At 33.7% G+C, this 23,070-nt stretch overlaps 1 protein-coding gene across 18 annotated transcripts in view; it reads left to right on the top strand.

Moving 5' to 3' along the window:
- Positions 1–23,070, top strand: part of STXBP5L (syntaxin binding protein 5 like) — a 374,297-nt gene that overhangs the window by 48,201 nt on the left and 303,026 nt on the right. The window lies entirely within an intron of this gene.

Here is a 23,070-nt window from a genome sequence, read left to right as displayed (position 1 = left end):
TTTGAAATTGATAAAATTATTTTTGTAGCAAACAAATTATGTGTAATGGGATAAGTTTCAATTATTGCCTTAGTCTCAGTTCCCAGTAGTGTCAGTATAAAAACATTATAATTATTAAAATATTATAAATTAGTTTACATAAAAATGAGTTTATTTAGAATTATGTTAAACAGATTTAATCCTAATCTACTTTGTGAAGTTTGTATACAGTACAATTTTATACACAAAGTTGTATGCAATTTTGTCCTAACTTTGAAATAATAGTTATTTTGTTAGATTAGGGAGGAGCTTAATAGTGGTCATGAGGCAAGTATGTGAAAGGATCCTGGAGGCCAAATTTGAACTGCTAAGCAGGGGAATTATACCCTAATTCTCCAATCTTTGATGTATATTACTATTACCATTCCAAGATTGTGAAAAAATTTCCAAATTCTCTCAGTTCATAAATGTGATAGTAATGCAGGAAAGTTTTAGTAGAGGTAAAATTGATATAGAAAAGATAAACTTCTGAAACAGAATGGCATTGGGCTATTGAGGTTAAAAAGCTGGTAGAGAAAGGTTTAAAGCAAAACATTTCCAGGGAAATGGGTGAATGCAAGAGAGGAAAATGGGATATATAGTCACCTTCCTATTTATTCAGGCAAGAGGTAGTCATGCAGAGTGGCAGAAGTTAAATATGTTCTACTTCAAAAACAGATGGCATGGTAGGAAGAGTACTGGCCTAGGAAACAAAATTTGCATTTTATTTAAACCTCTGCCACTTGCCAGCCATATAATATTTGATAAGCCATTGTTCTGCCTTTTGACTTGATTTTCTCATCTGTAGTATAGTAATACGTATTTCTGCTCTCCTTACCTAAGATGGTTTTTGGGAAGATCAAAAAAGACAATTAGGTGAAGGCAAGGTCTAAGTTGGAAAAGGCAGTGAAATACATATTTATATTATTGTCAAAGTTTTAAAATCACCATGTTCTTGGTGGAATGACTGTAACCAGTGGGGTATAGAATATTAGGTAACAATTTTCAAAGAAATTATGGGATAGATAGCTATATGAGTTGAACACTAACAGTATTAATTTCACTAAATGAAGAAAGTACTGTGACATTTTTGGATAGGAATATAGTTAATTTTCCAAAGTAGTTTGGAGTTGTTTCTGTGGTACATTGGGTTAAGGATCTGACGTTGGGTTGCTGCTGAGGCATGGGTTCAATCCCTGGCCAGGTGCAGTTGGTTTAGGATCCATTGTTGCTGCAGCTGTAGCATAGGTTGCGCCTGCAGCTTGGATTTGATACTTGGCCTGGGAACTTCTATATGGGTGTGGACCAAAAAAGTGGTTATATGACTTCAGGTTACCTAGACTATAGTAAAATATGTAAAGATGGATTAAGGAAATTCCAATATTAAAACTGTTTCTCAAATGAGGAATTTGTTTGGACTCACTGGTTAAATGTGCAAAGAACATCCTGTTTTGAGTATATTCTGAGTACTTCTATTTTTTCAACATGGACAAAATTAAAGTATAAATCTAGAATCTGCTCTTTTGGAAACCATTTTCCTCTATGTTATTTGACTGGTGATCGGTTCCTGTCTATTCTATTTCCTTAGTATCTCTACAATTTATTCCCTTTTCACTATCTCTAGTACTTGTTTATTCCGTCATATTTTCTTGCTTGTTCTACAATTTGTAATTGATTTTCTTACCTCTTGTTTTACCTATTCCAATTCATTTTGTTATAATAATGGTTCTTTCTGAATTATGTTAATTATATCATTTTTCCTGCTAAAATTTCTATATTGGTTTCCCTAGAGCAGTGATTATCTACAAACAAAAGTCTTGGGTGAAACACCAGTAAATAACATTTGTTAAAACAAACAAATATGGTGCTTTATTGGAGTACAGTTAGAAAATAAATTATAATAAATCATTCAGCCAATAAAAAACTTAATATTTAGTTTTGTTGTATGGTTTTATTCATAGAAAAGTAGTAGGACATTTGCTAGCCTAAAAAGGTAAAGTATAATCTTTATAATCTGTGGCATCTGTTAAGAAGTTGAAAAATGCAGAAATGGTAGAAGAAATTTTGCTTCAAGGTCAGCAAAAAATAGGTTAATGCATTGACTTAGGGCAGTTTCTTCTAAGCTCAGTATGTATGCATTTGAATGCCCATACTGTTCAGATATTTGTGAAATAATGAATTGCCTTTTCTGAACTTGAATTCCATGAACATAATATGAAATCACGACTATATACACTAAACTTCAGACTGTTTAACTTGATCTGTATATAGTTCCTTTCAGAAGGGGTACCTGTTTACCTTTCCATCCTCATTTCCTTGATACCCTAAATATATTGCATTCCCTGAAAGCACTGTATTTTCTCATATTTCAGTGTTATTTTTTAGCCTATTACTTCTTGCTAGAATATCTCTTCCAGCTTTAATATAATTGGAAAGTTCCAGTTACCTTTCATTACCTCATAGTTCAGACACTGTTTTCAAGAAAACAGATCTTACCACTGCCTTCCTTATCTACCTGCCCCAGGCAGAATTAGCTTTTCTCCCCATCTTCTCTGTTTTCTTTTTTTTAAAATTATTTCCCCAATACATATTTTTTCCTACTGTACAGCATGGTGACCCAGATACACATACATGTATCCATTCTTTTTTCTCCCATTATCATGCTCCATTCTAAGTGACTAGACATAGTTCTCAGTGCTACACAGCAGGATCTTACTGCTAATCCATTCCAAAAGCAATAATTTGCATCTGTTAACCCCAAGCTCCCAATCCATCCCACTCCCTCCCCCTCCCCCTCCCCCTAGGCAACCACAAGTCTATTCTTCAAGTCCATGATTTTCTTTTTTGTGGAAAGGTTCATTTGTGCCATATATTCGATTCCAGATATAAGCGATATCATATATGGTGATTGAGTTAGGAAGATGTGGTATATATACACAATGAAATACTACTCAGCCATAAAAAGAACAAAATTATGCCATTTGCAGCAACATGGATGCAACTAGAGACTCGTACTGAGTGAAGTAAGTCAGAAAAAGGCAAATACCACATGATATCACTTCTCTGTTTTCTTATACCATCTGCTGAAGTGTGAATTTAAGAACTTATTGGGATTGAAAAAGATTTTTTGGTCACTGTTATTATACTGTGAACTCTTTGAGAGACAATTATATTTTATTTTCTTATGATTGTTAGGGCCTTCACTACCTATCATGACAGGTCTAAAAGAAAGATTCGTAGCTCCACTCTAGTCTTAGAGAATCAAAGTTTCTAGGGATGGGACCTAGGCACTTGCATTTTTTTAAAAAGCCCCTCAGGAAATTCTGATGCACAGTCAATATTGAGCTCCAGTATAGTACGTGCTTGATATACTTTATGAAGTAGCATATACATGGTTGGTTTGTTAATTGAAAAGAGGTGTAAAGTGTAAAGTAATTAACAATGACATATGTCTTAGACATTTTAACTGAAGACATGTAAATATGCATCAGTTTACTTATCAGTAAAGGACCAGTATCTTTTTGTGGAGTGTTCATTCTATGATTAGAATTCCATGTGGACTTCTCATCCATAAACCATCCTAAGTTCATTATATGCACCCTTCAGTTTTAGTTTGTTTAAAGTAGAATGACATATATGCTTTTGAAGGAAACTTGTGTCAATTGAGGTATATATATTTAAACAAGCAAATACATTTTGGATGATAAATATATATACACATATGTATACACATTCATCTAGATCATACACGTGTATAAACTAAGTGTACATATACACAGACATATATACAAAGTATAGATGAACATACATATGTGTATTATGTATATATTTTTTCTAGGTATATTTTATGTTCATCCCTGTAGTTAACTGTCCCACACTTAATTAGTCTGGGAGCAGGAGAGTGTGAATATTATTGCTAGAGAGTTTACTGGTTTCAAGCATTTAATGAACCATTAGTGTCAATCTATGTTTTACATAGAGAATGGAGAGTTTTTGCTAATCTAGCAAGTTGGTTAAATTAAAATTTAGAAAGCTTCATCTGAAAGAGGTCTCATTTGACCTTCATAACAGTCCTACAAATAAGTCAAGGAAAGTGTTAATATTTTTATTTTACTGAGACTAAAGAATATAAGTGGTATCTTTAGATCTCCCAGTTGGTAAGAGACATAGCTAAGTTTAATGTTCTTATCTTTGATTCTCAAATCCAGTACTTTTTATGCTTCATTTTTTCTTATTAGGAATGACAACATGATTAATTCCTTAGGAAACACAGAGACTTTTAGAAGATAAAGACTGTTCTGTTGCCTCTCCCTTAAAAATACATTCCACATCTGACTGTGTCTCTTCCACCACATCTCTTGCCTGGACTACTATTTTAGGGCCTTTTATTGGTTTTCCCTGCTTTGACTCAGACCTCACCCTTATGAGTCTCATCTCATAATAGGTAGAAGAATCCTTTTAAAATTTAAATTGTATCTGCCATTCATGCTCAGAACTCTTCAACAGCTTTTCATTTTTCTTAAAAATAAAATCAGGAGTTCCATTGTGATTCAGTGTTAAGGAACCTGACTAGTATACATGAAGATGCAGTTCTATCCCTGGCCCCTCTCGGTGGGTTAAGGATCCGGTATTTCCATGAGCTGCAGTGTAGGTCGCAAAGGCAGCTTGGATATGGTACAGCTGTGGCTGTGGCGTAGGTTGGCAGCTGAAGCTCTGATTCGACCCCTACCCTGGGAACTCCCATGTGCCACAGGTACAGCCCTTAGAATGAAAAGTCCTATTATGTCTTAGAAAGGTCTAAATGATTTGGCCCCTGACAAGACATCATTTTCAGCTGTTTTCTACTACTTTCTCAGCACCAGCTACATTGGCTTTCTTGCTGTTTCTCAGACATGATTACTGCCTCAGGGCTTTTTGCATTTGCTGTTTCCTTTACATGGGACGTGTCCCCCGCTCCCGCCCCCCCCATAATTGTATTACTTCTTCCCTTTACATCGTTTAGTTCCTAGTTCAACTGTTAACTTCTCAGAGAGACCTTTATTGACTACTACTTACCCTCTTTATTCTCTACTCTTATCCTGATCATTTTTTCTTGATAATACAACTGTTATTAAACATTTGTTTGCTTTTTGTTTGCTGTTTCTATTATAATGTAACTTTGTGAAGGTAGAGTTTTATTTTGTTCACAACTGTCTCACAATTCATGGAACAAAGCCTGCCACATAGAAGACAGCCAAATATTTGTTAAATGAATGAATGAGAGGAAGGAATCTAATAGAGTGATGTGTTAATAGCATATTAGATGTCATTTTGAGCAATCTTTTAGGAAAATGTTTTATTAAATGCATTTTGTGTTAATAAACACAAGGAAACTGTTGAGTGAAATAGTGACACTGCTTTAGGAACATGGTATATACTTTTTAGAAAGATATGGAAAAGAAGATTGTAGAAAGATTCAATTAAGTTTATTTTAGTTTTTATGAGGAAGATATTAGGATCATTTTTGTTTCCAAATGATCTTTTTAGGGGAACAATTCAAAAGTATTAGATTGACAGTGACAAATATATGGGATGTTCTGGACCTAATTAACAAAATAGACAAAAATAAATATATCACCAGAACCAGATGGTGTAATCTCTAAAGTTTTGAATAAACTCTTAAATTAGTGAATTCACTTTTTATCAACATTGATAAGCTGTTTTTATAAATGGCTGTGGTGTCAACATGTAGATAACCAGTGTAACTTCCACAGGGAAATTGATTTGTAATCATGATCTTCATATCAGAGATAATTTCCAGATGAATAGATGTAAGATCAGAAACATAGTCATGGAGTGTGGAGAGGTGAGCTTTCCAAGGACCTGGAAAGCTGAAAATAATTGCTTATATACCCCTTCTCTAGGTTTTTCATTGTCTCCATAGTCTTCTAGTTTCACTTCATTTTACTAGGGAGGTTCTCTGAGACTGGCACAACTATGTGATCATAGTTCCACATTTCTGAAATTTTCATTAATTAAAAGAATGATAAAAGATTCCCTGAGTTGTGTGGACTTGTCTCATTCTATACTTATAAACTGGTAGAATAAAAGAGAGTACAGTTGACACTGCAGGATAACTGATTATGGTTAAAGTATCTGACAAAGACTTCATGCTCCTGTCACCAAAGTGGATAGTAGAGAATGGGCATCTTTAAGAATGGTAATGGAGGCAAACCCAAAGAATTAAGCTACTTTATTAGGATTAAGATGTTAACAAATTTAAGAACCAAAAAGACGTAAAATAAAATTTTTCTTAAGAACTGAAAAAAATCCAGGGAATTCCTTTGTGGCCCAGTGAGAGGGTAAAGAACCCTGTGTGATCATTGCAGTGGCTGGGTCACTGCTGTGGTGTGGCTTTGATCCTTGGCCCCAAAACTTTCACATGCCAGCAGCCCCTCCCCACCAAAAACAAAACAAAACAAAACAAAACAAAACTGAAAAATCCAAAGCCAAATTTCTCAGTACTCTAGACTCTCTACTTTGCTTATCCTAAGAACATAAGGGTGCTGGGACAGGCTTGAGTAAGGGATTATAGATTTGTAGGAAATACAATTAGATTTTTTAGGTCACCATAGAGAACAATTATGTTTCCTCACAAAAGGTCCTTTGATGGTAGTATACTGTCAGCAAATTGGGTTGTTGGTCTCACTGAGTATAACTGTTCTTAAAAAAAAAACAGTGCTATCATGTTTTGAGCATGTCTCAATATAGAGCTAATTTAAAATCTTACATAATTTCCAAGTTTGTTTATCTGTAAGATTATCACTAGTGATTAAACCAAATTCCTATTTCTTGAAGTTTAGTACATTTCTGTAGACCCTTTCTGCCTTCATTTGAAGTTGTTGTGCCTGTGAAAAATCACAGGGTGAAGTCCCACAGTTTACTTTTAATGATAAGAATGATTGTATTGATTTCCTACATTACAGTTCTTTTTTTTTTTTTTTTGTCTTTTTGCCTTTTCTTGAGCCACTCCCGCAGCATATGGAGGTTCCCGGCTAGGGGTCCAATCAGAGCTGTAGCCGCTGGCCTGTACCACAGCCACAGCAATGCGGGATCTAAGCCGAGTCTGTGACCTACACCACAGCTCACGGCAAGGCCGATCCTTAATCCACTGAGCAAGGCCAGGGATCGAACCCACAACCTCATGGTTCCTAGTCAGATTCTTAACCACTGCGCCATGACGGGAACTCCGTGATTTCCTACATTAAAGTTCTATGAACCATTTACATATTAGTGTTTTGGTTTTTTTATTTTATTTTGTTTTTTGTTGTTGTTTGTTTTTTTGTTTTTGTTTTTGTCTTTTTGCCTTTTTCTAGGGCCACTCCTGCGGCATATGGGGGTTCCCAGGCTAGGGATCCAATCAGAGCTACAGCTGCTGGCTTACACCACAGCCACAGCAACATCAGATCTGAGCCATACCTGCGACCTACACGACAGCTCACAGCAATGCCAGATCTTTAACCCACTGAGCAAGGCCAGGGATCGAACCTGCAACCTCATGGTTCCTAGTCGGATTCGTTAACCACTGCGCCACAATGGGAACTCCCTACATATTAGTTTTAATAGCAGTAACTTTGAATATATCCCTTAAAGTTTTCACATAGAAGCACTGTTTTAAGTTTTTAAATTGAATTTTTGCCATAAGAGAAAATTGAGTTTTTTGTTCCTACTCGTCAAAATAATGAGCTTATAAAAGATTTTAGTTATAGTAACAGCTCTTTTTTTAATTTAAAAAAGAAAGATAACAATTCTTTTTTAATATTTGAAAGGATACTCTTTTAATGTGTCTTTAAAAAAGTGTTTTCATTTAAATATATGTATTAAGCATACTGGGGAACCATTTCTAATTTTCTAGGTAAAGCTAAAATCTGTTTTTAAGGATTGGTAGAAAATCAGTGATTAAGTTTCAGAAAGCAAAAAAATAGAAATTGTATTTAAGGGATTTATAGACGGTAGTTGTAATGAATAGAAGGCCTCTAAAAAGTGCATGATAGGCCTGCTGTAATACTGTGGTGAGAATTGGTTAAATGGAGCATCATAGTCATTGAAGGAATACGAGAAGATAACTTTGACAATTTTATTTTTCAAAAGATATTATAATCATAATAAAACATGATTAGAACGGAAACCATTCTCAGCCAGCTGACTATAAGAAGAGTGAAATAATGTGTTTTGATTGATTTATCAGTGAAATAACTTATGATAATTTCTGGACTTAGAAGGGTATGATTTTAGTTCTGTTGGAGGCCCCAAATTACCAATGTTTTTGATGGGGTAGAGAATGATTTTGAATGTAATTATATATAATGATGATACATAATCAATATAATGAATTTTAATTAAAATTATGGTATTAATGTTTTAATTTTAATTGTGTCTTATTATTGGATTGTATGTATACAGTAAGTATCTCGAATTGAAAATAGCATAAAAGCAACATCATACTGGGATATAGATTTCATTATAAATAATGATGGTTTTAGGTGTAGGTTTAATACCTGGATTTAAAAGGTAGCATAGCTAGAAAAAACTGTTATATTTCCTCAGTTTTTCTGCTCTGTTAATCACCTATAGATTTCAGTCATATTAGAAATATAGTACTTTACCTAAATGAAAACAATAACATTAGTTAAATGGTCAAGAAAGTTGATTGGATTGCTTAATGTTCAGTCTAATTTCTTCATTATAAATTGACCAAAAACCTATGTATAAACCTGCAAACCAAAAAAGTTTGAAAATCAGTAGTACAGTAAGTTGAGAAGTTAGACTGAGTCTGAGGGGAATACTTACAGTTTCTAAGCATTTAAGTAGATAGAAAATGTAAAGCTAACAAAGGAGATACAGGAGTATTGAGCAGAATGTTATGACGAAAACCCAGAAATAGAGGCAGATAATCTGAATCTTTCTTTAGAAAGAGTATTAAGAAATTCAAGAGTATCTCAGGATTGCATCCCTTAATCAAGGATGGTGAAAACAAAACAAATGAAAAGCAAGCAAACAGACTAACCCTAACTACCAAGAGACAGCTGAATTAGATCAAATATAACTTGATTAGGATAAAAATATTTATAGTAAGATGATGGATAGAATTCAGATCACACTATAATAGAGAATAGAATTCATAGAATCATTACTTTTAAGAGTAAACGTGCAAATTGATTGTAAATAAGAGAAAATTGTTGGGAAAGTAGCAGAGATGGTAGATTCTGATAGCATTTTGGTATATTGTAGTGGGGTAATAGAGTAGACACACAAAAGAGAAATTGAGGCTACCAGAAAGGAAAGGGTAGAGTGGGGAATAGAAGTATGATATTCCCTTGAAAATTGAGTATCTGATTTGGAAATTTTTTCTTTACTTGAAGAGAATACATATTTCATTTGAGTTCTCTGTAAACTCTGCGCTTTATCTTCTTTCAGGTAAATAAAAATATATGGTTTCATTAGGAGATTGTTTTGGTTTCCTGTTTCTGCCGCAACAAATTACCAAAAACTTAGTGCTTTAAAACAATACAAATTCGTTATTTTATAGTTCAGGAAATCAGAAGTCTGAAAGGGGTATGACTAGGCTAAAATCCAGGCATTGGTAAGACTGCATTCCTTTCTGGAGGTGCTAGGAGAGTGTTTTCTTTGCTTTCCCAGCTTTTACAGGCTGCTCACAATTCCTTAATTGGGGGCTCTCTTCTATCTTCAAAACCAACAGTGACCAGTTAAAGCTTTCTCACATTTCATCACTTCAACTCGAACTTTTCTTGCTTTCCTCTTCCATGTTTAAAGACCCTTATGATTACATTGGACCCACCAGGATAATCCAGATTAATTTCCCTATCTCAACGTCCACTGATTAGCAGCCTTCATTCCATCTGCATAATCCTTAACCCCCTTAATTCTCTTTCCATATAATTTAACATGGTCACAGATTCTTCCTGTCACAGAGATGCTCATTACTTTCACCTGTCTTTTGTTTTTTACTTATTTTATGGAAAACAAAATAACAACAACAGAGGAAATAGTATAATAAAACTTCCAGCTTCAACAGTTACTAACTTTGGAAATCTTCATCTCCATTTCATTATTTTAATGCAAATCCTAGACATAATGCCATTTTATCTTTAAAAACTTGAGAGATCAGATAAGGACCTTCTGCCTTTTAAAAAATATAAACCCCAAATCATTGTCACATCTAAAAACATGAACAAAATCTCTTTGTCTAATCTAATATTCAGTTAATGTTAAAATTTATTCAATTGTCCCATAGCATCATTTTCTAATTGAATTGTTTGGATTGGGATCCAAACAGGGTCCACATTTCATTCTTACCTGACTTGAACTTACTTTTGGTTGAATTTGTGTAATGTCATAGTTTGTTTTGAGATCAGCTATGCTGTGCTTTTGTGTGTGTTGTTGAAAACAAAACTCTTTGTCTGATTCATTTCTGAACTGGAAGGCTATATGTGTGGAAATTGGCTGTGCAGTGAACTCCAAGATGACAAGTAGACTTAAAAGTTACTGTAGAAAAAAAATTATATTGGGGAAATAACAATTAAAAAAATAATTTTAAAAACAGTTATTTTCTAGAGATGGTCACATCTTTTAAGGATTTGGAAAAATATTATTTTTAGTCAGTCTGAGCCATTCCTATCTTGTTTTGTGCTGTGGGATAAATGTCCCTGAGAATATTAGAAAAGAGGAAAATATAAAAGACATAGGATATATCAAAATGAAAAAGAATAAATTCTTTAGTTTGCAGTTAATGGTATTAATTTTTATCTATGAAATAAGTTACTGGAGGGGTAGGATGGGATCCAGTTTCACAGTTCTCTTAAGTGAATATTTAAAAGACAGGACAGGTGAAAAAAAAAAAAACATTTGCAAGGGCTTACTCTACAGTACTTTGAATTATATAACAAGGAGCTGAAACTGTATTGGTCAAATCTATTAATTTAGATTTATTTTAAGATTTCAGATTAGTAGGCCAAATTAATTAAGAACTGAATTAGAGGAAAGAGGAGAGTGAGAATAAGAATACTGATGAGGAGTGTACTTTGATTTATTGAGAATGTGAATAGACTGACTATAAGTAGGCCATCCTATGTGATTGGTTTTAGAAAAATATTTGTTTTTTTATTAATTTAATTTTTTAATGATTTTTGTTTTTTCCTTTATATTTGGTTTACAGTGTTCTGTCTACTGTACAGCAGAGTGTCCCAGTCACACATATATATACATTCTTATTCTCACATTATCCTCCATCATGTTTCATCATGTGACTAGATATAGTTCCCTATGCTATACAGCAGGATCTCATTGCTTATCCACTCCAAATGTAATAGTTTGTATCTATTAACCCCAGACTCCCAGTCCATCCCACTCCCTGGCCCTCCCTCTTGGCAACCATAAGTCTGTTCTCCAAGTCCATGAGTTTCTTTTCTGTGGAAAGTTTCATTTGTGGCATATATTAGATTTTAGATATTTGATAACCATATGGTATTTGTCTTTCTCTTTCTGACTTACTTCATTTAGTACGAGAGTCTCTAGTTCCGTCCATGTTGCTGCAAATGGCATTATTTTGTCCTTTTTATGGCTGAGTAGTATTCCATTGTGTATATATACCACATTGTCTTAATCCATTCATCTGTCAATGGACATTTAGGTTATTTCCATGTCTTGACTATTGGGAATAGTGCTGCAGTGAACATAACATGTGTCTTTTTCAAGGAAATTTTGTCTGGATATATGCCCAAGAGTGGGATTACTAGGTCATATGGTAGTTCTATATTTAGTTTTCTGAGGTACCTCCATACTGTTTTCTATAGTGGTTGTACCAATTTACATTCCCACCAACAGTGCGGGAGGGTACCCTTTTCTCCATACCCTCTCCAGCATTTGTTATTTGTTGACTTGTTAATGATGGTGTGAGGTGGTACCTCATAGATACTGAGCATTTTTTCATGTGCCTGTTGGCCATCTGTATATCATCTTCTTTGGAGAATATTTGGCTTTCTCAATGGTAGTAAGTTTGAAGTGTTGTGGGGGAAGGGTCTGCAAAAATTAGGGAGCGTGGCAGTCATTGACCAAGTCTGAATGTTCTAGGCTGATAGCAGCAGAAGTTGTGGTTTGGTTTCTTGGAATGGTTGCTGCTGGGATTGTGGTTTGGCTTCCTGAGCTGATTGATGCTACTGAGTTTGTGAGCTGGAGTTCTATTGTCATGCTTGGTTCAATGTTATATATTGTATAGTATGTTCAGTCTCTCAGTTGTATTTTGGTATGCATTATGGGTCTCATAAAATTCTACATCCTTGAATTTTTTTGCTTATCGTTAAATATATTTTTTCCATGTTATGAATTTTTTCTTAAGTTTAATGTCTTTATAAGAAGTTCATCTAGTGGAGGCACTCTTCCTTTATTATGGAAAATTTAGGTTGTTTCAATTTTTCCATCCTTTTGATTATGTTGTTATGAATGTCTGTGAGTATTAAAGCCATCAGTACATTTAATATTATTTCCCCAGACTAGATTTCTAGAGGTAAAAGAGCTGGGTTATATAGACTTATGTAGGTAAGTTGAGTTATATATCTTGCTGAATTTCCTTCCAAAAGGATTTCACCAATTTAAGCTCAATTCAGTAATATATAACTGTCAGTTTAATAATATACTCACTAGCTTTAGATATTTAAAAATATTTTTCTAATTCAGGAGATAAAAACAAAACTTATTTTAATTAATTTTATTATATTAATTTATATTTTTGATTATTAGTGACCTTCATTATTTTTCCATATATTTATTAACCAGTTGAATTTCTCCCCTCATGAATTTTATTTTCATATCTTTTACCTTTTACCTGTTGGTTCTTAGTAATTTTCTGTTAGTTTGTATAACATTTTTATATATTAAATATATTTTTGTCTATTATGTTTTTGTGAAAATATTCCCTAGAAATTCATTGACTTTCATTTATATATATAAATGATTTTCATATATATAATTTCATATATATATATAATTTTTTTGGTGTGTTTATATATATTGATCCCTTTCTTTTTATCTCCTAAGCAAGAAAGTGCCTCTAAAATTCAGAATTTTGATTAAATGTTTATTTCTATTTTTTTCTCATGCTTTGATCTTTTATATTTTAACTTTTTTATCCAATAAGAATGTGGTTGGTGGAGTTCCCATTGTATCTCAGCAGTAATGAACCCAGCTGGTATCCATGAGGATATGGGTTCAATTCCTGGCCTTGCTCAGTGGATTAGGCATCTGGCATTGTTGTGAGCTGTGATGTAGATTTCAGATGTGGCTTGGATCCTGAGTTGCTGTGGCTGTGGTTAGGCTCATGGCTGCAGCTCCAATTTGACTCCTAGCCTGGGAACTTCTGTATGCCACAGGTGTGGCCCTAAAAAAAAAAAGGAGTTCCCGTCGTGGCTCAGGGGTTAACAAATCCGATTAGGAACCATGAGATTGCGGTTTCAATCCCTGGCCTCACTCAGTGGGTTAAGGATTCGGCCTTGCCATGAGCTGTGGTGTAGGTCACAGACACAGCTTGGATCCCGGGTTGCTGTGGCTCTGGCAAAGGCCAGTGGCTACAGCTCTGATTAGACCCTTACCCCTGGGAACGTCCATATGCCGTGCGTATGGCCCTAGAAAAGACAAAAAAAAAAAAAAAAAAAAAAAAAGGAATTTGGTTGTGTAGCATGAATGATTTTTCATAAAGATCTAAAATAATTTTGCCAGAAATTCCGTTGTGTTGCAGCAGCATAAGCATCCAGTGTTGTCATGGGTCACTGTTGTGATGCAGGTTAAATCCCTAGCCTGGGAAATAACCCATAGGACTTGGTCAATGACATGCTGTGGGTCTAACCAAAAAAATTTTTTTTTCCCCACCAAATAGACAGTTTTAGCATACCATTTACTAAGTGATTGTTCCTTTTTTTTATGGGTTGTGATACTTCTTTGTCATATATTAACTTTTTAAAAAAATTTCATTGGAGTATAGTTGACTTACAATATTTTATTAGTTTCAGGTGTACTGCAAAGTGAATGAGTTATACAAATAATTATATCCATTATTTTTCAGATTCTTTTCCCAGATAGGCCATCACAGAGTACTGAATAGACTTCCCTGTGCTATACAGTAGGTACTTGTTACTTAATAATTTTGTTTAAAATAGTGTGTATATACCAATCCCAACATCCCAATTTATCCCTCCTCCCCTAAACATTTCCCCTTTGGTAACCGTAAGTTTGGTTTTGAAATCTTTAAGTCTCTTTCTGTTTTGTAAGTTCTTTTGTATCATTTTTATTAGATTCCACATATCAATGATCTCATGTGACATTTGTCTTTCTCTCTCTGACTTGCTTCGCTTAGTATGATGATCCTTAGGTCCATCCATAATGCTGCAGATGGCATTATTTTGTTCTTTTTTATGGCCAAGGGTAATATCCTATTGTATATATGTACCACATCTTTATCCAGTCCTCTGTTGATGGACATTTAGGTTGCTTCCATGTCTTGGCTGTCATAAATAGTGGGGTGCATGTGTCTTTCCGAATTATGGTTTTCTCTGGATATATGCCCAGGAGTGGGATTGCTGGATCATATGGTAGTTCTAGATTTAGTTTTTTGAGGAACCTCCATACTTTTCTCCATAGTGGTTGCACCAGTTTACATTCCCACCAAGAGTGTAGGAGGGTTCCCTTTTCTCCACACCCTCTTCAGAATTTATTATTTGTAGACTTTTTTGATGATGGCCATTCTGATTGGTATGAGGTGATACCTCACTGCAGTTTCTATTTGCATTTATCTAATAATTTGTAGAGCATCTTTTCATTTACTTTTTAGCCATCTGTCTGTCTTCTTTGGAGAAATTGTCATACATTAACTTTTGATATGTACTAGGATTTGTTTCCAGGACTACAAGTTTCTTACATTTTTCAGCCTTGTTCTTTTGCCAACATACTGACAATTTTCAGGCTAAAGACTGATCAAAATAATATGTAGACTGGGTTTTGGAATATTTGAAAGGAAAAGCAGTGTCCTTGCCCATCATTCAAAGACTGTGTACATGTAGTCAAACAAAGCTGGGTTTATTACAACTAGGTAGATTGCATACCAAAGGGAACCATGAGACATCCCAGTAAGAGGATGTTAGGAAGGGCTTGTTATTGGATTTGGGCTTGTGTTAGGTGATTTTAGCAAAGTTCAAAGAAGCATGAATTGAGTGTTGTCAGAAAGTTGGGGACATTTCTATTAGTTGGTATCCTAAGAATTTTTATCTAGGAAGCAAGAGGAACGGCATGGGACTAAAGCTATAATTGCTAAGGAAGCAGCAGCAGTTGCTTATGTTAGCTAGATGAGGGGAATGTTTAATCATTAGTGTGGTTTTTGTGATGTTCTTATATTTATCTGTGCCCAGACATGGTTCTGCATGGTTTTGTTTTTATCTTGCTTCATAGTGTGGCCTTGTTTGATGTTGATTTTCTGTGAAATTGTTCATGTTCAACAGAACACCATGGCCTAGCTGTTAGTGCCAGGCAAGCTCCAGCTGACAGCTGTTAGAGGCTGCTTTTTTCTCTTTTAGCAATTTATTACTTTTAAAGTAGCTTTTGTAGTTAAAGTTGCTACAATATGTTGCTAAGCAGGCCTGGTTCAAAATGTCAACAGGAGAAATTTTTCTTACTGACAGCCAACTAACCCTATTGGTTGATTTGAATTTGTTATGTATAATTGTTGGACAACAGCTATTGTTTAGTATAATTATATAGTTGAAACAATTTACTTGAAAACAACTATCCTTAATAAGTATGATGATTTCTTATTTTCATTTGCACTATTTGTCAATTTAGTCACATTTTCTTTTCCTCTCCATTTTGAGAAAATAATGCAGATTTTATTTTCTTCATAAAATGCTCCCTGGCAGACAACCTTTATTTATTTATTTATTTATTTATTTATTTATTTATTTATTTATTTATTTATTTATTTATGTTTATGGATGCACCCAGGGCATAGGGAAGTTCTCGGACCAGGGATTAAATCCAAGCTGCAACTGAGACCTACACTGCAGCTGTGGCAACACCAGATCTTTTAACCCATTGTGCTGGGCAGGGGATTAACCCCTTGCCTCCAGAGTGATCTGAGCCAATGCAGTTGGATTCTTATCCCAGTGCATCACAGCAGGAACTCTAGCAGCCATTTTCAATTCCAGCAGGTAAATAGAAGATCTGAAGTAATTCTTGCTTTTCTGAGAGTTCCAACCCAGCAAGTCAATTTAGTATTTTTGTATAGCTAGGTGAATATACAAAATTCCATTTACTGTGGAAATAAAACTAATTTTCAAAAATAAAACTATTTATAAAAATAAAACTAATTTTCAAAAATCCTAAAGGAATCTCTGATGTGTATGTATTAGTCTGAATGAAGTAAGCTGCCTATAATACTCTGATTTTTTTCCCCTAAACTATGTGACATCATCTAAACCTGCTTTTTAACTGAATTTCAGAAGAGAAATTATTATCTGGCCTGCAACACTAGAAATATTTTACAGTGCTGCAATAATATCACTGCTGTTTTTTATAACCCTTTCTTTTTAGTCACTCCTATACTGGCAAACATAAATTATTTGATAAAAGGAATTATGTGAGGTAAAATAATATCCTTAGCAAATATGTATTTAAGGAGAGCATTATATTTGGGAACGGGATGGCCAGGTTGTTGAATGAATCATACTCATAAATTTAACTTAGTCTGGTAGAGATTCAGGCAAGAAGGTACATAGAGCATAGTCACAGAAGGCAGTTAATTTGCCTAAAGATTGTATTTGCTTGCTTTAAGTGTGATCAAATATAGGTAAAGATTAAAGTTCAAGATGAAAACTAAAGAACCTGGAAAAGTAGAGGAAAGAGTGATGCAAGAGGACTGTGATACTAAGAAAGAATCCAAATACTCAGGGTGATTTTGAGAAATCAGGATCAAAGATTATGGGGAACTAGCAGCAAAAATAACGTCACACCAAATCTGTTGGTCAAAGATTACTTAATACCCTTAATCTAGTGAAAAGACTACTTTTAAAGGAATGTTAGTAGTTTACTAAAACCACCAAACGACTTTTTTTTTGTAATTTCACGCTGCAAAAATATTTTGAGATTTTTTTTTCTGTCCCTTTAATTCTGTCTGCCCAGTTTAGCTCTAATGAACTGTTTTTCTTCCACCTTTTTGCATGATTTCTTTCTCTAGGTTTTTCATCTTTCTTTGTTCAGTCTTTCTATTTGCCGTCTCAGCTGTTTTTGCCTAATTATATGGTCTGCTTCTGTTCCCAAATTAAGAATAATTTTTCACAATTTAAAATTGTCTTGAAGGATTTAAAATTTTTTTCAATACCTTTTTAATTTCTCTTAGAATTTCTTGTTTGACCCATGTATTATTTAGAAGTGTATTGTTTAATCCAAGTATTTTGGGATTTTCCAGCTACTTTCTTATTGATTTATAGTTTAATTCCACTGTGGTTTTATAGCATGCTTTATGTAATTTCAGTACTTTTAAATTTGTTAAGTCTGGCCAGAGTGTGTTTTATTTTGGTGAATGATCTATGTGAGCTTGAGAAGAATGTTTATTCTGCTACTTTGGATGAAGTATTCTAAGTATTCTATAAATGCTAATTAGACCTAATTAATTGATGTATTGTTCAGTTCAATTTTGTCCTTATGAGTTTTGGCCTGCTGTATCTGTCAATTACTCAGAGAGGGGTATAGAAGTCTCCAATTATAATTTCCTATTTCTCCTTGCAGTTCTATCAGTTTTTGCCTCATATATTTTGATATTCTATTGTTAGTTGCATACACATTAAACATTGCCATGTCTTCTTGGAGAACTGACCCCTCTATTATTATGTAATGGCATTAATCCCTGATAATTTTCCTTTTTCTAAAGTCTCCCTGAAATTAACATAGCTACTTCTGCCTTGTTTTGATTAGTGTTAGCTTGGTAAGGTTCTCCATTTTTTTTTTACTTTTAATTGATCTGTATCTTGACAAATAAGGTAGGTTGCTTGGAGAAAACAAATAGCTGAGGTCTTATTTTGTTTTATCCACTTTGACAGTCTTAATTGACGTATTTAGTCTATTGACTTTTAAAATGGTTATTAATGTGGTTTAAAAATGGTTATTATTATGGTTGGATTAATAAATATTGCAGTTGTTACCTTTTCTATTTGTTGCTCTTTGCTTTTTTTTGGTCTTATACTCTTCTACCTTTTCTGGTTTTAACTGAGCATTTTATATGATTAAATTTTCTCTCCTTTCTTAACTTATCAACTATACTTCTTTTTATGCTTTTAAGTGAGTGTCCTTGAGTTTGTGGTATACATTCACAACTAATCCAAGTCCTCTTTTAAAAACTATCACTTCATAGATAGCAGAAGTTCCTTATAACAGTGTTCTAAATTTCTTCCTCCTGTCCTAACATTGCTGTCATTCATTTCTCTTATCTGTAGGTTATAATCACTGAATGCATTCTCACAATTACTACCTTTGAACAAACTATGATCTGCTAGGTCAATTAAGAATGAGAAGAATAAAAGATTTTTATCTCTGTTTATTCCTTCTCTAACACACTACTTTTCTTTATAGAGATTTAAATTTCTGACCTATATCATTGTTTTTCTTTCTGAAAAATTTCTTACAACACTTCTTACAAGCCAGGTCTACTGGTGAAAAATTCCCATAATTTTTGTTTGAGAAAATTTTTATTTCTCCTTCACTCTTGAATAATAATTTCACTGGATTCAGAATTCCAGGTTAGTGGGTATTTTTCTTTAAACATTTACAGTATTTTACTCTACTCTCTGTCTCTCTCTCTTTTTTTTTTTTTCTTTTTTCTTCAGGGTTGCATTTGCAGCATATGGAGGTTCTGAGGCTAGGGGCTGAATCAGAGCTATAGCTGCTGGCCTACACCACAGCCACAGCAACATGAGATCTGAGCTGAGTCTGCAACCTACACCACAGCTCACGACAATGCCAGATCCTTAACCCAATGATCCTTAATCCAGGGACCGAACCTGCAATCTCATCGTTCTTAGTCAGATTCGTTTCCTCTGAGCCACGACAGGAACTCCTTACTCTACTCTCTTATTGCTTACATGGTTTCTGAAGAGAAGTTTGATGTAATTCTTACCCTTGATTCTTTATGGGTAAGGTTTTGTTTCTCTGACTTCTTTCAAGATTTTTCTCCTGGTCTTTGATGTTCTACAATTTTAATATGATATGTGTAGGTGTAGATTTTTTGGTATTTATCCTGATTGGAATTCTCTGAGTTTCCTACAACTATGATTTGGCATCTGTTATTAATTTTTAGAAATTCTGTCATTGGTTTTTCAAATATTCTGTTTTATTTTTATTTTTTTTCTCTTTTCTTTCTCATATTCCCCTTACATGTGTTACACCTTTCTTGTTCCTCAGTTCTTGGATATTCTCTTCTGATTTCTTCTTTCTCTTTTCTCTTTGCATTTCAGCTTTGGAAGTTTCTATTGACATTTCAAGCTTGCTTATTTTCTCAGCAGAGCTCAGTTTATTGATGAACCCATCAAAAGAATTCTTCCATTCTGTTTTATAGTGTGTTTGATTTCTAGCTTTTAAAAAAAATTCTTAAAGTGTCCGTCTTTATGCTTACATTACCCATCTGTTCTTGTGTATAATCCACTTTTTCCTTTAGAGCCCTTAAGCATATTAATCATAGTTGTTTTAAATTCATGGGCCGAGAGTTACAAAATTTCTACCACATCCAAAGCTGGTTCTGATGTTTGTTGTATCTTCAAGCTGTATTTTTTTCTTTTTTCTTTTTGGTCTTTAAGTATATCTTATACTTTTTTGTTGAGGGCCAGACATGATATACAGAGTAAAAGGAACTGAGTTAAGTAGGCATTTAGTGTAGGGCTTTTATGTGGCTATGACTAGCCCTTGTTTTGCATTTGCCGTAGCAGTGGTGTTAGAGGCTAAAGTTTCCTCTCGTGTGCTTATGTTTGTCTCCCCTGTTGTCTTTGGGTTTCCCTAGAGACTCCTACTTAATAAAATCTAAACTGTACAGTTCCTTCTGTTTTTTCCCCCCTTTTTATTGTAGAGGAACACTGTTGATAAGGTGTTAAGATATGGAGGGTATGTATTATAGTTCTGTTAGAATTCAGTCTTTTAGTGAGCTTGTTCCCCTGTGCTGTGATTTTCACAAGTGCTTCTCAGTCTCCTCCCCCTGCCCCCTTAGTTGAGACAGGAAGGCCAGAGTTGATATTTCTCTTCTCCCACCTTGAAGTGTATAAGGTGCTAGAGTTGAATATTTTCCTTCCCCTAGTCAGTTGGGCTGTGGTAAAATTGCTTCTCTCAAAGCCAGGACTTGTTAAGAAGAACAGAATGCCCTGGGCATATTTCAGTTAGATATGTCTTCCCTCTCTCTCTTCCAGAAGCAGGAGGGATTTTCCTCTGATCTTCACTGTGAGAAACTGGTAGGTATTCTAGAGGTAAAACTCACAAAAGTGTGGGTTGCACTAGTAAGACTAAGCCCCTTGAAGTTTTTAACTCTCAAACTTGTCCATATTGAATTCCCAGTAATTTGTTAATTACCAATTAGGTTTTTTTACAATGGTACTGGTTCACATTGGTGGTTTCTGCTCCTAAGTTGTGATTCTCTATATCCACCTGTCTGTCTCTCCAGTTTTAGGGGCTAGTGCTTTGCCCTGTTACCTGAGTTCTCTGATGGATCTAACAAAATTTATAGATTTTCAGTTCTTTTGGCCTTTTCCTTCTTGTGTAGATCAGAGTGACAAATTTTTTTTTCGCTTCTATTATTATTTTTTAATAGTTATTTCCCCAATACATTTTTTTCTACTGTACAGTATGGTGACCCAGTTACATGTACATGTACACATTCTATTTTTGCACATTATCATGCTCCATCATAAGTGACTAGACATAGTTCCCAGTGCTACACAGCAGGATCTCATTACTAATCCATTCCAAAGGCAATAGTTTATATCTATTAACCCCAAACTTCTAATCACTTATAAGCCAGACTGGAAACTAGAACTATACAGTTGAAAGGACTTCCATCATCACAGTGATAGTAAAAAATTGTCAGGTATTTACAAATTACTGAATTATTTGTAGACTTTCAATCTGGGTTTGAAGCACAATAGTAAGGGTATAAGTTTAAATATTTTTTATTATATTGAAATTTATTATTTTAAATTCAAGAAGTATTCAGTGAGTATCTGAGATGTACCCAGAATTCTTTTTATTTTAAACTTCTATGTATTTTTTGTTTTACAACTAATGAATCTTCCTTGTAGAAAAGGTAGAAAATACAGATAAGCCAAAAGATAAAAACATTATTTACCCAGGTATTACCACCATTAATGTGTTACAGTATTTATTTTTCTATGATTATAATTAGATTTAAAAAATTTTTATGTAAAAGTAAGATTTACACATTCTTCTTTGCAACTTTTTCTTACTTGATACACTATGAACATCTTCCTTGTCTGGTTATTTATTTATTTTTTACATATGGTTGTATGATTGAATTCTATTCAAATTTGTGAGTTATAGCTTGTTTAAATCAATATCCAATTATTTCTAATATTTTACCTTGATACTATAATAATTATCTTTTTGCATCTTTATGTGCTTAGAATTTTACCTTAGGATAAATTCTTAGAACGAGTTCATAGCTAAAGAGTAAGCAGAGTTTTTAAGGTTTTATGATATGTATAAACAAATTGTCCCACTGAAAAGTTATACAAATTTATATTCTTATTAAAAGTTTATATTTATTTGTTAATTGTAAAGAAGCTTATAGAGTATTGTTTCCTTTTACCTTTGAAAACTGGTAATTACTGTTGTTTAAAACTTTTTTGACTAAATAATTGGGAAGAGATGGCAACTTGTCCTAATTTGTATTTCATTGTTTAGTAGTGGATTTTAGACGTAAGATATTTATTGCTTATTTGCATTTCTTCTACAGTGAATTTGATGTTGTGTTTTGAGTATTTCATTTTGAGTTATTGACTTTTATTGTTTATTAAGAACATTTGTATACTAAAGATAGTAACACTTGGTCTACTATATTATGTATAAAAAGCTGTTAAAGTACTTTGTATACTATGTTATTTAAAAAAAAAGCTTTGAGGCTCTCTTAATCTTATATGTGCCCGAAATGATTTGTAATATTTTATTAGTTTTATTTTTCATGTTTCTTTTATTAATACAGTTTAATTAATTTTGAATTTCACTACATATGGTGTGAAATAGGGATATAATTTTGTCAAATAATCAGCCAGTTGTTTCAGTTCTAGTTATGGAATAATCCTTTTTTCCCCCTCATTGATTTGCTTGCTGCCTTTAATTAGTTATTCAATTACTTTATCTGCTTGAAGTTTTCAACATTTATTTCATTCCATTAATCTGTCTTCCTTTATTACAATTGTTATTGTTTTATAGTGTATTTCAATATTTTATACCTCTCCCACCCCTTATATTTCACTTTTCAAAAACTGTTGGTTATTTTCAAGTTTATGTTTACAAAAGAACTTTAGTCTTCTCTTAAGTTTCATAAAACATTTTTTATTATAGTTGATTTACAATGTTCTGTCAATTTCTGCTGTACATCAAAGTGACCCAGTTATACATATATATACACACACACACATACACATTCTTTTTCACATTATCTTCCATCATGTTCTATCACAAGTGATTGGACATAGTTCCTTGTGCTATACAGCAGGACCTTGTTGCTTATCTAGTCCAAATGCAATAGTTTGCATCTACTAACCCCAGACTCCCAGTCCATCCCACTCCTTCCCCTACCCCCTTGGCAACCACAGATCTATTCTCTATGTCCATGAGTTTGTTTCTGTTCTGTAGATAGGTTCATCTGTGCCATATTTTAGATTCCACATATAAGTGATACAATATCGTATTTGTCTTCCTCTTTCTGACTTACTTAGTATGAGAATCTCTACTTCCATCCAT

Source organism: Sus scrofa, chromosome 13 (assembly GCF_000003025.6).
Source record: "Sus scrofa isolate TJ Tabasco breed Duroc chromosome 13, Sscrofa11.1, whole genome shotgun sequence".
Classification (NCBI taxonomy): domain Eukaryota; kingdom Metazoa; phylum Chordata; class Mammalia; order Artiodactyla; family Suidae; genus Sus; species Sus scrofa.
Note: the sequence above shows the minus strand (reverse complement) of the source record. Positions and strands in the feature narration are given on the sequence as shown.